The 13,791-nt window shown below is 40.3% G+C and overlaps 1 pseudogene; it reads left to right on the top strand.

Annotated features, from left to right (window-relative positions):
* Positions 1 to 12,463: 12,463 nt before the first annotated feature.
* Positions 12,464 to 13,311, top strand: LOC136169403 (small ribosomal subunit protein eS4, X isoform-like; annotated as a pseudogene).
* Positions 13,312 to 13,791: the final 480 nt, after the last annotated feature.

Genomic DNA, 13,791 nt, shown 5'->3' with positions numbered 1-13,791 from the left:
ATGTTTACATTATGTTTCACACAAAATAAAAGACTTCTTTTAGAGAACTGCTGCAGATGGCTATGAATCAGAACATCAAAAAGAGAAATCTTTCAAATATAAAGTTTCATCAGCTTGATATCACAATATTTTCTTTACGATAATGTGTAACTCTCAGCAGTGATACAGGGGATGTTATTGATTATGCGTGCATATTTTAAGTCAGTTAAAAAAAGGTGTTGCTAAAATACCCACATGTCTCAGAGGAGTGAAAAACATAAATCATCTGAGTGTGTCAAGGGTTTTGTCTTCTTTTTGGTGTTTTGCGATGATTTCTTTGAGTGATTCCTTAGGATACTTTTGTCAACGTCATCTTTGTAAATAAGGCTGCATGGGACAATAGAAAGACCCCAGGCCTGGGAATTAGGTGAGCTGGGTTCCAGCCTGCTAACTGCTGATCTTCTGTGGAGCCTCAGGCAGTTGATGTGTTCCTTCTGAATGTCAGTTTTCTCCTTGTCCATGCTGACCTTTGTACCTCTGATAGTCTAAGCAGGGCAGATTTTGCCAATCTTAGTTGCATCCTGGGATTTGAACATCCCTTCACAGCTCTGTGTTCACGCAGTGTCCACCCCAGTGAGGCACTTGGGGTGTTCTCCAAGCACACACACACACAAGCTCCTTCCCTTGGCAGACCACATCTGCAGGGTGTCTGTGTGATACCCTTTTGATACATAGCTGTGCTGTCTATTCCTATGAGTCAAAAGAACAGTTTCTGGTGTCTTTTGTAGATGTGCTTCAGTTATGTGGAAATGCAACAGTAGCAACCTCTGTTAATAAATAGCTGAAGAAAATCTCTCAGGGCTTCCCCGGTGGCTCAGTGCTAAAGAATCCACCTGTCAATGCAGGAGTTACAGGTTTGATCCCTGGTCCAGGAAGATCCCACATGCCGAGGAGCAGCTAAGCCTGGGCGGCACAGCTACTGAACCTGTGCTTCAGAGGCAGGCATCCACAAGTGCTGAGCCCCCGCACCTCGAGTCCACGTCCTGTAACCAGAGAAGCACCAGAATGAGACAGCCAGGCACCGCCGGAGCAGCCCCGGCTCTCCCCAACCACAGAAAGCCTGTGCGCAGCAACAACGGCCCAGTGCAGCCAAAAAATACAGAAAGTTACTAAAAAAGAAGAAGGAAGAGAAAATATCTCAGTCCTTTTGATGATGAAATGGCACAGGGTCCCCGAGATCACTTAGAAACCCTCCATCCACACACATCCCTCATTTTCCAGGTAAGAAAACATTGCTGCAGAAGGTTGGGTATAAAGCAAGACTGGAACCCAGATCACTTGTCTTGGAGAGGGTGGGATTTTCACTGAAGAATACTATTGCTTCCAAATATACCACAGTGTCAATATGAGGGATTAGGCACCGACATAAAGAGAAAATATAAAAATACGTTCTCAAGGCTTTATGGTTGACAAGCAACCTACACCTCTATTATTTCCATTGAACCTCACTGCAAAGAAAGACTTGAAAGGGTTAAGTGATTTGCCCAATGTCACTTAGCCAGGCAGTGAAAGAGTCAGCCTTGGAGGCCAACTCCTCTGATCCAGGTCTTATATATTTCCTGGACCTAGCCTTGCCTTCCATCAAACGGGCTGATTACCAAGGAATGAAGAGGATCTTTCCACTGCCTCTGGCGGCTGAGGAATCAACCTGAAAAAGGTTGGTCCAATTGGCAAAATACTCCAAGCTATTCACATATTCTAATCTACCAAGATCAACACTATAGTTAAGTTTACTTTTAGGAAACTTCTGAACAGGAAATCAATCAGAAACCAGATATTCCAGCTGATTCTTTTTCTTTTTTTTCCTTTTTTGATTCTCTGAAATGGTTCGTTTCTAAACATTCAATCATATTAATATGCAATTACATGAATGGGTGGTTCACACTGACAAAATCACTAGAAAAGCTATTTTTTGATCCAAATATTTTCATCAGATAACATTAACAATTTCTTACAATCAGGAGCTACAGCACTCTGGTCAAGCAGGAGGGCTCTCGTGGTCACACCAGGATTCAAACTCTGTACCTTGTCACAGTTCTCATTTGTATAGTGAGATCAAGTTGTAGCACATACATCGTAAAGTCATTAAGAGAACTAAAGGTGGTAATACCTATTACCAAGCACACAGTAAGCACACAATAAGTGCTAGGTATTATTATTATTATTTATATAGTATTACTGTATTAAAAATTACTGTAATAAAAATATAGTATTATTTTTTTAAAAAAAGAACTCTCTAAAAAGAGGGAGAAGAGCTCTTTCAAAATTGAAACTGTGGTTTTATTTAAATTTTACTTCCTAGATTTTTAATTGTTTTTTTTTTCCCCACCTCAGTGCGTGAATGCAATATATCATTCTTGGTATGTTTTTCCGGTCATAGACATCTGTTGTTTCTGGGTAAAATATCCTGGGCAGACCGACGGCCTCCATGGCTCTCAGCCACTGCACCGTGTTGTCGGTGTGCCGGAAATGAAGGCCCGACTTCTTATAGCGTGTTTGTTCCACCTCATAGATCTTTTTCTCTGATACCATTTTGGGGGCAAAGAATTTGGCTAACTTTGCAAGGTAAACTCCGTTCCGGAGTCCTTCTTCCAGCTCCATTGTTGGTGGCAATTCTTCAACTGAGCAGATTTCCATCCACCTTTTGGCTTCCTCCAGGTGACACAAATATTCATAAATGTCTATATATATCACTATATATAGTGTATATATAGAGTATATATATATATAGTGTCTATATATATCACTATATATAGTGGTATATATATAGTATATATATATATATCACTATATATAGTATATAATATATATAATATATATTACTGATATATATTACTGTAATATATACAGTATAACATATATATATCACTATATATAGTATATAGTGTCATATTACTCTCATTTTACAAACTGAGATTCAAAGAGGTCAGTGATTTTCCTAAAGTTGCAAAGTTTTAAGTGGCTTTATGGAAATGTATTTGCTAAAATCTCATTAAACTCTAATTTGAAAAGATACATGCACCCCAATGTTCATAGCAGCGCTATTTACAACAGCCAAGATATGGAAGCAACTCAAGGGCCCATGGACAGACAAATAAATAAAAATTTTAAAATAAGAGTTAAAAAATAAGAACAATATGGAGACTTCTCTGATGGTCCAGTGGTTAATAAGAATCCACTTTGCAATGCAAGAGATGTGGGTTCAATCCCTGGTAGAGGGACTAAGATCCCACATACCGCAAAACAACTAAGTCTGTGAGCCACAGCTAGAGAGCCTGACTGCCACAATGAAAGATCCTGCATGTTTCAACTAAGTCCCAAAGCAGTCAAAGAAATAAATAAATATGCTTTTAAAATAAAAATACAAATGAACATAAATGCAAAACAGAAATAGATTCACACACAAAGAAAACAAACTAGTGGTTACCAAAGGGGAGAAGGATGAGGGAGGAACAAATTAGGGGTAAGGGATTAAGAGACACCAACTACTAGGTATAAAATACATAAGCAGTGAGAAAATACTGTATAGCATGGGGAATTATAGACATTATCTTGTAGTAACTTTTTATATGGAAATTCTTTATTTTCTAACTTCTTTTATATAATGGTTGAGCATTAAATCTCAGAGTTGATTTAGCAACCATAAAATTGACTTTAGACTATATTTCATGGATATGACCTTAGGTGTAATAACTTTTAATGGAGTATAATCCATAAAAATACTAGATTACTATGCTGTAGTGATTACCTGAAAATAATGTAATATTATAAATCAATTATACTTCAGTAAAAAATAAACATATTTGGAAAACTTCTTAAAGATGACTTCATGTCAAACTGAGGGTAAAAACAAGAATAGGAGAGAGAAGAGGAATGACAGACTGGTTGGTTGGGAAGGACCCTGAAGGACTGCATAACAGAGCCCTGAACTAAATGTTGTCAACATTATACTTTTGCTATACTTAATAAGTGACCAGTCTATACCACCCTGCTTTACCTGAAGTGGCTTGGTTTTCTTGCAAAGCATGATGACCACAGAAGAATCAGATCAAACAGAACAACACATTTGTTAAGACAGCCCCTAAGCAAAAAGTTCATTTGTATCTAGGTCTCTATCATATGACATAAATCTGTTTAAATTTGAGAGTATATCAGTCATGTGCACACAAACTTCTTAAGAGTTAAGAATACTCTTAGCTAACAGTAAGAAAAAAAAGTCCACTGAATTATCAACTAAGTTACCCATGGCATCACTGTTTTGTTTTTATTTCCAATCCAACTTGGACTGGTCAATATCTTGCTCAACAAGTCTACTGTTGCTAGTGTAACAACAATGTCAAACAATGTACTACAGTAGTACTATTCCACAAGAACCAGGCTTTTATTATTATTATTATCCCATTTTGCCAGCCACAGGTCATTGGTCTCTATCCTCAGGCTTGTAATCTAATGGTCTCAAGCACTCTGAGCCCCAGCCATCACCTCCTCACTCAACATTATCCAAAGGAGGAAGGGAAGAATGAGGACAAAGGGGCTTTCTCCTCACGTGGTTCTGTTTTCATTCAAAGAGGAATATCTTGCCTAGAAGCACCCCAAAGATCCCCCAACTCATCCAGATCTGTTCTTATACACAATATGCAAAGAAGAATGGGATCTCTGTGGTTGAATGAGGCCAACAAGGATCCAATCCCTTGAAACCTCACAGCACATTGCCATCTGAATAAAACCAGAGACTTTGAGGGGACGGGTGCAAAAAAAAAAAAAAAACAAAACCAGAGACTTTGGCAAGGACAGAGTTTCCCTGGTGCCTCAGGTGGGAAGGAATCTGCCTGCAATGCAGGAGACCCAGGTTTGATCCCTGGATTGAGACAATCCCCTGGAGAAGGGATCTACCCACTCCAGTATGCTTGCCTGGAGAATCCCATGGACAGAGGAGCCTGGTGGGCTACAGCCCACAGCAACACAAAGAGTCAGACACGACTGAGCAACTAACTTTTCATTTTGTCAAGGAAGAACCAGGAAGGACTGTTAGGTGAGAAAAGAAGTATCTGCCGCAGAAGTCTTCTGCTCAAACCACGTGAGGCTTAAAGGTATCTGTCCTTGGGGAAAATGTGACATTCTGCAAGGATAAAGGAGCACTGAAATTATTTAATGTGATATACTCTTCTTTATCCACAAAAAATTTCTGGAATTCAGAAACAACCAGAAGGAGGATCTCCCATCCATTACCTCCCTGTTTTTAAAAAGGGTAGGACTTTCCTGCTGATCCAGTGGCTAAGACTTCACACTCCCAAAGGAGAGGGCCCAGGTTCGATCCCTGGGCAGGGAACTAGATCCCACTCACTGCAACTAAGAAGTCTCATTTTGTAGCCAAGAGACCCCGCATACCACAGCAAAGATCAAAGATCCTACATGCCACAAACAAGGTTCCATGCAGCCAAATACATAAATAAGTCTTTCTAATAAAAACAGGGCTTTCTCAGGAATGTGCTATGAGAATTTTAAAAGTTAACAGAAAGCACTCATGTGCTTGGCATGTGGTTGTTGTTTTTCAGTTGCTAAGTTGTACCCAACTCTTTGAAACCCCATGGACTATAGGCTGACAGGTTCCTCTGTCCTCCACTATCTCCCAGAGTTTGCTCAGATTCATGACCATTGAGTCAGTGATGCTATCTAACCATCTCATCTTCTGCAGTCCCCTTCTCCTTTTGCCTTCAATCTTTCCCAGCATCAGGGTATTTTCCAAAGAATTGGCTCTTCACATCAGGTGGCCAAAGTACTGGAGCTTCAGCTTCAGCATCAGTCCTTCCAATGAATATTCAGGGTTGATTTCCTTTAGGATGGACTGGTTTGATCTCCTTGCAGTCCAAGGGACTCTCAAGAGTCTTCTCCAACACCCCAATTCGAAAGTATCAGTTCTTAAGCGCTTAGCCTTCTTTGTGGTCCAGCTCTTTAGAGACTTCCCTGGTGGCTCAGATGGTAAAGTGTCTGCCTACAGTGTGGGAGACCTGGGTTTGATCCGTGGATTGGGAAGATCCTCTGGAGAAGGAAATGGCTACCCACTTCAGTACTCTTGCCTGGGAAATCCCATGGACAGAAGAGCCTGGTAGGCTATAGTCCATGCTGTCGAAAAGAGTCAGATACAACTGAGCGATTAAACTAACTTTCTTTAGGCTTTGGCATGGCGCAAGCCCTAAATAAACCTCACCCTACTCTTATTGTTAAGTGGTTATGAAGACTGATTTTGAGTTTCTACGTAACCCAGGGTCACTGTTAGAAATTTATGAGCGCTAAAACATTTGGAGATGCCTAGGGCGGTTTCCAGGGCTCATGTCACATAAACACACAGTAAGGGAGGACTGATCATGTAGAGAAAAATTTTACAGGCAACACATGTGACTACAGAAAGAAGCATGTCAGGGCACTCACTCCCAACCAGTGGAGACTCAGGAGACCTAAATCTGCCTCAGAGTCCAGCAAATCCCAGCATGACATTGTGGCCCCTAGGAGCCTTGCTTCCCCTAAGTCACTTCGGGGGCTTATCTGAAGACACAAGTTGCTGTCGAGCACCAGAACTGAGGTCTGCCCTTAGAGGTGGAGCTGAGGCGGTGACGCTGTACTGTCTACTTGCCAAGGAGCTATTCCAGGAAGCAAGACACTCTGGAATGACCCAGAGGACCTCTCAAAAGCTGCAGACAGGAGCAACTGGGAGTTACCACAGCCAGAACAGGCTGCTGGGAGTCACTGAATGCAGCAACGTAGGGAGGAAGGGGCACCTGGAGCTGGGCCACTGGCCTCTCCTGTCACTGAGGGTCATGAGCCACAAAACTGTTGCCATAATAGCAATTTCGGAAGGACAGTTCTGGAAACGGCCAATGCAACTGAATCTCATTATTTGAAGCAACTGATTCCTGGGTCACAACTGGGAGATCATGTTGCTCAGAAATTCTGGCCCTCCTTACCATCAGTTCAGGGTTCAAAGTGCTGGTAACTGAGTAGCAAACTGTCGAGGGAACACATGAGCCCAGAGTCAAAAAGACCTGGATGTGAGTTCTGGATTTTCCATTCTGTGACCTTGGGTAAGTCCCTTAATCCTCTGGGCTTCAAAGTATTTAATGGGTTTATATATATATATATGAATGCTTTGTAACATAGAAAGCATCAGGAAAATTTAAAAAACATTATAACCATTTTTTTTCCAGTATGTTCTTCAATGAAGAGCAAAATTAACAATTTTGCACAAGAGAAACTGAAGGGAATAGAGCCCTAGAAAACATGAGTGGGCGCCCAAGCCCATTTCAGAGACCCTTACCAGGAACCTAGCTGAAAGTTCAGACAAGGTTTGGAGAATGAGAGCCTCACTAATGACTAGGATCAGATTCGAATTTACGATTTCAAGTCCTTGAGCCTCTGTGTAGACGTGGTACAAGTTTTCAGTTGCTTAATGAGGCCTGAAATCCCATTTTTTTCCCACACACACAAAAAAAAAACCACCTGAAAGTTTCCTGAAGAGGGTTTTTTACAAAAAAAAAAAAAAAAAAAAGGTTAAGCATAACATATCTGTGGTTGATCTTCTGTCAATATTTGTTGTTGTTATTTAGTCAGTGAGTTGTGTCCAACTCTTTGCAACCCCATGGACTGTAGCCCACCAGGCTCCTCTGCCCATGGGATTTTCTAGGTAAGAATAATGGAGTGGTCCCTTCCAAAGTCCCTTGGGGAAACAAGAAGGGTGTAATTTCAGCAGCTGTGCTTACTCGGGACCCCCTTTAGAGATGTGCAGACCGGGCTTCCGTGTGGGCAGCCGGGCTCTCCACCCCTCGCCATCACCTGCACACATCCAAGCAGCGACACGACCTACTTGCCTTCCTTGCCTTGGGCACTGTCTTCTGTTCTGGCAACTGGTGGTGCTTCTGAAGGACTCCATCTGCCTATCCACTTGAGTTTCCATTGAACTGACATCTGGGATTCAAAACTTTTCAGTCTACTGTCAACAGAGCCTTTGTTTTAAAAAGAGAGAGGGAAGGAAAAAGAAAAAAAAAACATCCTCTCAAGAAGTGAAAGAATCCAAACACTATCTAAAAGGAAACAGAGAAACAGCATTCTTTCTGTCTTGTTTTTTAAATAGAGCTTTCCACACCCCCACGTGTTTATGCTATAATTAGAAAGTGTGTTGTAGAGAGGGTGTTTTGATCACCCTCTAAAAATCTTGTTTTTGTAATACTGACTTTACCATATGATATTAATTTGGGGGAAGAAAAAAAACAGGAAAGCAGCTACAGCACAGAATTCTACAATGCAGTGCTATGGAGTAGCAGAGGCAAAAAGAATAGCTAAAATAATTAAAGGGACTTCCCTGGTGGTCCAGTGGTTAAGACTGCGCCTTCTAATCCAGAGGATGTGGGTGCCATCTCTGGTCAGGATGCTAAGATCCCACGTGCCTTGCAGCTAAAAAACCAAAACATAGAACAGAAGCAATGTTGTAACAAATTCAATAAAGACTTTAACAATAATAATAATGTATATTAATATTTTCAAGCATGAAAGTGATGCGATTCTTTACTTCAAATCCACATTGACTCTTCTCTAAACTATTGCAATAGCCTAACTTGATCGCATTCTCTCCATTCTTTGAGTCAATCTCCAGAAGTCATTGTCCTGAATCCCAAGCCTGCTCATGTCCTTCTTCTAGTCAGAACTGTTTTTACTCATCACCTACAGAACTAAGGACTGCCCCCAAATTTGGAATCCAAGCCACTTTCAGTCATTTTCTGCAGGGGTGATACTGCTTGTCCCCAGGATGGGTTTGAAAATGTTTGAGAATTCTTTTCAGTGGTCAAAATGCCATGGAGCACTGATGGCTTTTGGAAGGCAATGACTCCCTAAAACAGCAAAGACCCATTCACCCCCCAAAACCAGTAGCACACCCACTGAGAAACTCTGAGCCTAACTTCTCAACTTTTCCTAACTTGATTTTCTACTCTGTCCTCTGTCATATCCAACTTGGCAGCCACCTTGACTAGTCCCATCTCTAACCTCCATTAGCATGCTCACATTGGTCTCTAGTCTGAAATGTCCTTCCCAACTCACTGTTTTCTGCCATTCTCAATCCTTCAAAACTCAGAATAAACTATCCCCATCCTCCAATCAACATTAAGTTCTCCATTTTTGTGGTCCTACATCACTTTGCTTATACCTCTACCCTTACTGTATTCTGCGTTACATTATTGTCATTGTTATTTCTCTTATCTCCACTACCAAATAATACATTTCTGGAGAACAGGACCTGCCTTGTTCAGCTTTATATACCTCGAACACTGAACTCTCAGTGCCTGGTACTTAGTAGATCTGTCGAATTTATTTGAATTATGCTCATGATCTGTATATATATTTTTCTATCAAAAGTACATATATGTGAGGACATTCTAAATTTTTTTTGCTACTAGTGGACTTAATATGTAAAGTCTTATTTTAACGGGGCTTCCCAAGTGTCCCTAGTGGTAAAGAACCTGCTTGCCAATGCAGGAGACACAAGAGATGTAAGATGTAAGAGAGGTAAGAGTTCAATCCAGTCCATGGGGTCACAAAGAGTCAGACACGATTGAGGGTCTGAGCACGACAAATAACTACAAATTTTATTAGTTCTTCCTAGGCAAAAAATTGTTTGAATAAATTGGAAAAAAATGGTTGGTTTCCTGTCCTTGTAACTGAGACAGGGTTTCAAAAGAAAGACCCAAAAGGATTTAGTCTTTCAAAAGTCACAAGCAAAAGGAAAATGCAGTTTTCTTTTTGTTACTCACCGAGATCTTTGTATACACATACCTCTTCAGATGACTAAACTTTACAAATTTCACTTGACTTTAATTCAACTTTCCAAAAAAAAAAAAAAAAAAGAATTTTTAAAGTAACCTTTGGATTGGGATGAAACGTGGAAAATTTCAACTCAAAGTCAGATTTTTGTTTTTTTTCTCCCCCCTAGGAAGCTGTGCGCAAATAAAAACAAGGCTTGGCAGGAGCATTTTATAAACCACCTTTACCCTAGGACGGGTCACTGCCAGTGCCATATTTGTTGATGAGACATTTGGCACAAGGCCTGCCTGCTGCAGAAACACACTCTGTGACTTGATTTTGCTGAAGATTTCATCCGTGAAGATTTTCTTTTCCAGTTACAAAGTTCTCCCAAGAGGACATAGCTTCTTTTTGGAAGCCTGTGAAGTGTTGGCAAGTCTTGCCCTGTTTACCATGGAAACTTGTACTTGGATAGAATTACAGTGTATGACCTGGTACAAGCAGAGATGGATGTCTGATGCCTGCTATTTTCTCTTCATATTGATTTGAATTTTATAAACCACAGAACCAGATCAAATGACTTTGATCTTTCCTGTTCATTCATTCACTGTGGCATACAGTCATACTCATATAGACTTGAAAATAGATTGGCAGATAACAGAACATATGTTACTATTAAAATGTATAGGTTTGGTTCAAATTAATCTACAGATTGCTCTGCTAAGTTGCTTTAGTCATGTCTGACCCTTTGTGACCCTATGGACTGTAGCCTGCCAGTGTCCGTGGGATTCTCCAGGCCAGAATACTAGCTCCCGACTTCTGATATTTGGGGCCCGCTTTATATTTTAGGGAAAGTTAGATAGTTTGGTTTTTTTTTTCACTTATTTTTATTAGTTGGAGGCTAATTACTTTACAATATTGTAGTGGTTTTTGTCATACATTGACACGAATCAGTTCTAATGAGATGGATGAAACTGGAGCCCATTATACAGAGTGAAGTAAGCCAGAAAGATAAAGACCAATACATTATACTAACACATATATATATGGAATTTAGAAAGATGGTAACGATAACCTTATATGCAAAACAGAAAAAGAGACACAGATGTACAGGACAGAATTTTGGACTCTGTGGGAGAAGGCGAGGGTGTTTCGAGAGAACAGCATCGAAACGTGTATATTATCTAGGGTGAAACAGATCACCAGCCCAGGCTGGATGCATGAGACAAGTGCTCGGGCCTGGTGCACTGGGAAGACCCACTTTTATATTTTAATGCATGTTTTTAGCAGATCTTCCCGAGCTAGGAATCAAACCAGGGTCTCCTGCATTGCAGGCAGATTCTGTACCAGCTAAGCTACAGGGAAGCCATTTCGCTCTAATCTACAGAGGGTTGCCTGAAAAGAGAGCAGTCCATTTGTAAGCATGGATGATTTAATATCAACTTGTCTATTTTTTTTTTCTTTAGGAAGTTCTAAAATACCGTAGGGCTTTGAAATCACATTGATGGGCTAATTGTTTTTAACAAGAAAGAAAATAGAAAGAACTAGCCTTGCCTATAAATAGGTATTCTGCTTTCCTCTAAGTAACTGTTTAAAGTATCTGGCTCAGAATTGAGTAAAAAAAAAAAAAATATTTTTATGTCTTTGGGAAATAGTGAACAGCGTAGCTCAGGACCTCATCACTCTTTGCACTGGATTACTGTAACAGCTTCTAACTTGATTCTAGACCACAGTTCTCATACCCCATTCTCAATCTATTTGCCACACTCCTATTGACACTGTCTTTCAAAAAACAGATCTGATCACCCCAATCCAATGGTTAAAACCCTTCAAAGGTTTTAGGAGAGCTTTTAGGAGAGAATACCAAATCAGTGCGGCATATAAAGCTCTGTCCTAGTCTTCGTTTGCCGCACACTATTCTTACTCTATATCCCACTGTATACATGTCACTCGCTTGAATTTTCACTCAGCTGTGCCTCTCTATGACTGAACCAGCTGCTCCCAAACATATGATGTCACTGCAGTAACTCCCTGCTCTTTCCATGACTTGCTCTTATTCAGCTTACAGCTCACAGGCCACTTTCTCCAAAAACCAACGCAAATTTTCTCATCTAGCAAGGGTGACCTTCACAAGTGTTCCAGTAACACTTGTGCATATCTCCAGGATGACAGCTGTCACACGGCATTGCATTTTAATGACATGGAAGTCCCAAGAGACCACAGTTTTTCCTGAGTTTAACACATATCCCGGCAGGTAGATGGTACTCAATGAAAACTGATCAAATTATGAGCAAAAGGATGAATGAAGGAATAAAATGTAGGGGTTTACATTACACTTTTTTTCTGGTTATACTTGGAGACACTGAAATCTTGAATTTGCGATTTTGAATGGATCTCAATTATCAGAAATTATTTTTTCTGTGTTTATACTTTGAGAGAACAAAGTAAATTTGAGAACCAAGTTGACTTCAAAGAAAGTTTAGGGGAGTTGAAAAGGGTTAAAGAATGCTCTTTTCATGGTTAGCACCACCTTGACTCAATGTCTCAGGAAGTATCTGAATCATGTAGCAGCTCCAAAGCACCAGATGCTGAAAAACTAATCAATCTGCTTGTTCCTTGTCCATCTATCAGTCCCCACATGCCTGAGGGAAAGTCTCCCCCTCATCATTTTCCAAGGAACAGACTTAAGTATGCTCTGACAGGAGATGGAGACAATCTGCATGTGCAACAGTTTATTAAGATTGATGGCGGGGACTCCCCTGGTGGTCCAGCGGCTAAGACTCCAGGCTCCTAATACAGGAGACCCTGGTTCAGTCCCTGGTTAGGGAACTAGATTCCACATGCCACAACTAAAACCCAGTGCAACCAAATAAATAAATAAATACAAGAGGGAAAAAAAAGATTGATGGCAAAGATCCAAACTGATATAACCTAACCTACCCTGCTGGCTTAATAGATGTCATCAGCCTTAACAAGACCAGAGAAAATTCCCCCTCTCTTCTGTGACACCAACGGTCACTTTACTATTGATTGTACTCCACCTGAAGAAGCTAAGTACAAGTTGTACAAAGAGAGAAAAACCTTTGTGCACACAAAAGGAATCCCTCATCTGGTAACTCATGATGCTCATACCACCTACCTCCCTGATCCCCTCATCAAGGTGAATGACACCGTTCAGATTGATTTGGAGACAAACAAGATTTACCCATTCCACCAAGATGAACACAGGTAACCTGAATATGGTGACCAGAGGTGCTAACCTGGGAAGAATTGGTGTGATCACCAACAGAAAGAGACCTCCTGGTTCTTTTGATATGGTTCATGTGAAAGATGCCAAAGGCAACAGCTTTGCCATCCAGTCCACCAACATTTTTGTTATTGGCAAAGGCAACAAACCACAGACATCTCTTCCCCAAGGAAAAGGGATCCATCCCACCATTGCTGGATGAGAGAAATAAAAGACTGGCAGTCAACAGGGTGAAGTGATCTCTAGGTTATGTGATGGGAAAGGTCTTTATACTTAACTGAAGATAATATGGCATGATTTGAAAATATGTGGGTTATTTTCAAATGTCTTTGGATAATTGATATCTAACATAATTCCACAGTGATAAGAGAACAGACTCTCTAAGATTTCATCCTTTAGACCTTTAGACCATGAAATTTTTGCACCTTGTTTTATGTCTCTGGATATGTCTCCCAGCTTACAGTCCATGGAAACTTGAATAGAATTTGTATCCTGCTGTTGTGTGAAAGTTGTATAAATCTTAGTTATGTTGAATTGGTTCTTTTCAGGTCTACTATATCCTTCTACTTCTCTGTATATTCATTCTATTAATTTTTGAGTTTGATATTGAAATTAAGCTAAAAATTTATCTACTTAAAAAATAATTGTACTATATAGTGGAAGTATATGTAACCTTGTCTTGTATTCTCCAAGTCTCCTGTAAATGTGTTACCACCTTT

This window comes from Muntiacus reevesi, chromosome 5, assembly GCF_963930625.1.
Source record: "Muntiacus reevesi chromosome 5, mMunRee1.1, whole genome shotgun sequence".
Taxonomy (NCBI): domain Eukaryota; kingdom Metazoa; phylum Chordata; class Mammalia; order Artiodactyla; family Cervidae; genus Muntiacus; species Muntiacus reevesi.
Note: the sequence above shows the minus strand (reverse complement) of the source record. Positions and strands in the feature narration are given on the sequence as shown.